The following is a 2854-nucleotide window of genomic DNA, read 5'->3' on the forward strand; positions in this document are numbered from 1 at the left end:
ATATCGAGTATTATGTTGACGTTAGTAGGCCTTGGCCGAAAACGCAGCATGTGAAAGGTATAGATAAAAGTTATTGTTGCAGTCAGTACTGTGTAGTTACTAGTAGCTGGATTTAAGCTCAAAATGAGACACTGTTGGTGAAACTTCATCATGAGAATGTCACAAGCTGATCAAGCTCTATGATATGACTAGTATTATGTTGCTTCTAGTAGGCTAAGCGCAAGCCGAAACATCAACATGTGAAAGTCGTAGAATTTTGCGATCAAATTGTGGCTAGTACTGTGATGTTACTAGTAACCTTGTGTTACGTCATATGGCCAAGAGAGCATTTGAAGGCGAAACTTCTGCATGGGGAAGCTGCATCATGAACAAAAGTTTATATCGAGTATTATGTTGACATTAGTAGGCCCTGGCCGAAAGCGCAGCATGTGAAAGGTATAGATAAAAGTTATCGTTGCAGTCAGTACTGTGTAGTTACTAGTAGCTGGATTTAAGCTCGAAATGAGACACTGTTGGTGAAACTTCATCATGAGAACGTCACAAGCTGATCACGCTCCATGATATGACTAGTATTATGTTGCTTCTAGTAGGCTAAGCGCAAGCCGAAACATCAACATGTGAAAGTCGTAGAATTTTGCGATCAAATTGTGGCTAGTACTGTGATGTTACTAGTAACCTTGTGTTACGTCATATGGCCAAGAGAGCATTTGAAGGCGAAACTTCTGCATGGGGAAGCTGCATCATGAACAAAAGTTTATATCGAGTATTATGTTGACGTTAGTAGGCCCTGGCCGAAAGCGCAGCATGTGAAAGGTATAGATAAAAGTTAGCGTTGCAGTCAGTACTGTGTAGTTACTAGTAGCTGGATTTAAGCTCGAAATGAGACACTGTTGGTGAAACTTCATCATGAGAACGTCACAAGCTGATCACGCTCTATGATATGACTAGTATTATGTTGCTTCTAGTAGGCTAAGCGCAAGCCGAAACATCAACATGTGAAAGTCGTAGAATTTTGCAATCAAACTGTGGCTAGTACTGTGATGTTACTAGTAACCTTTTCTTACGTCATATGGCCAAGAGAGCATTTGAAGGCGAAACTTCTGCATGGGGAAGCTGCATCATGAACAAAAGTTTATATCGAGTATTATGTTGACGTTAGTAGGCCCTGGCCGAAAGCGCAGCATGTGAAAGGTATAGATAAAAGTTATCGTTGCAGTCAGTACTGTGTAGTTACTAGTAGCTGGATTTAAGCTCGAAGTGAGACACTGTTGGTGAAACTTCATCATGAGAACGTCACAAGCTGATCACGCTCTATGATATGACTAGTATTATGTTGCTTATAGTAGGCTAAGCGCAAGCCGAAACATCAACATGTGAAAGTCGTAGAATTTTGCGATCAAACTGTGGCTAGTACTTTGATGATGCTTGTAGCCAACCGAATTGGTTGAAAAGCCCAATAAGTAAGCTAACTTGGGAGAGCTTGTTGGAAACCAAATGCTACTAGATTGGTCCAAATACATCCTTCAACAGGGGATCACTTGGCTCGCTTTACGAAGAGGAGCACAGCTATATGTGTTAATTCGGTATGAATCGCAAGATTTGTTTACCGACCTCTCTAACGCAAAAGGCGGTCTCGGCTTCGGCTGTTGACTGCGTCCGATTCAGGGTTATATAACTCTCGATTGAACACATTGATGTTCTATTGTTGGTGCTTCCAATAAAATTGGAACACTTAAAGCAGAACCGATTCAAATAATAGCATTCTGATCAATGATTGCATTCCTTGATCAAGAACTGCTGGAGTCATTGTGATGGCGAATTTTCTTCATAAGAAAATTGCAAAGAGACGGAACTTAATGAGACTAGTATTATGTTGTTTCTAGTAAGCGGAAGCTGAAACAGCAACATGTGAAAATCAAGTTTTGTTCAATGATCTCGAGGCGATAAGTACTATGAAGCAACTAGTAGCCTAAGCATGACTCAGATTTGAGACAGTCAAAAAGACTGGCGAAACTTCTTCACATGAAAGTTACATAGAGAACTACAAATGTATACAGCGAGTATTATGTTGTTTCTAGTAGGCGAAAGCTGAAACATCAACATGTGAAAGTTGTCTGCAAACTGTAGAACGATATGTGATTAGTACTGTGCTGTTACTAGTAGCCAGTCTGACTGTAGAAGCCAAGACAAAGGGAAACTAATGCATCTGAAAAGGACAAGTTATGGAAAGGTATGCACGATAAGTATTATGTTGTTTCTAGTAAGCGGCAGCTGAAACATCAACATGTGAACGTCGTTGTGTACAGTAACCTAGAACTATATAGTCCTTAGTAACGTGCATTTACTAGTACCTGTAATTGGTATTCAGACTCAGGCAGTTTGGAATAGTTTGGCAAAGATGCACCAGAGAAAACTGGGATTTGATACAGAAATTGTTGAATACAAGTATTATGCTGCTTCTAGTAGGTTGAATCCGAAACATCAGCATGTGAAAATTGAAAACATTTCTGGTTCGAATTGTCACAAGTATTTGGTGATCTGAGTAGCCAAACTCACTACAACGCCAATTGAAGGCAAAAATTCTCAACGGGAAAAGCTATTCTCATTGAATGAGCTAACAAGACGAGTATTATGTTGCTTCTAGTAGGCGAAAGCCAAAACATCAACATGTGAAAGTCTTGCTGAACAAATTTAATGTTGTTGAGCTCAGTACCGTGTGAATTAGTAGCCATAATTGGCGAGCGAAAATTGAACTGGCGAAACTTCGTCTTTGGAAAATTGCAGATGCCGAGCACTTATTTTGCAACGAGTATTATGTTGACTGTAGTAAGCGAAAGCCGAAACAGCAACATGT

At 40.0% G+C, this 2854-nt stretch overlaps 1 pseudogene; it reads left to right on the forward strand.

Moving 5' to 3' along the window:
* Positions 1-1518: 1518 nt before the first annotated feature.
* On the forward strand, positions 1519-1670 carry LOC142358280 (5.8S ribosomal RNA; annotated as a pseudogene).
* The last annotated feature ends 1184 nt before the right edge of the window (positions 1671-2854 follow it).

This window comes from Convolutriloba macropyga, unplaced genomic scaffold (assembly GCF_964194025.1).
Source record: "Convolutriloba macropyga unplaced genomic scaffold, txConMacr16.3 SCAFFOLD_970, whole genome shotgun sequence".
NCBI classification, from domain to species: Eukaryota; Metazoa; Xenacoelomorpha; order Acoela; family Convolutidae; genus Convolutriloba; species Convolutriloba macropyga.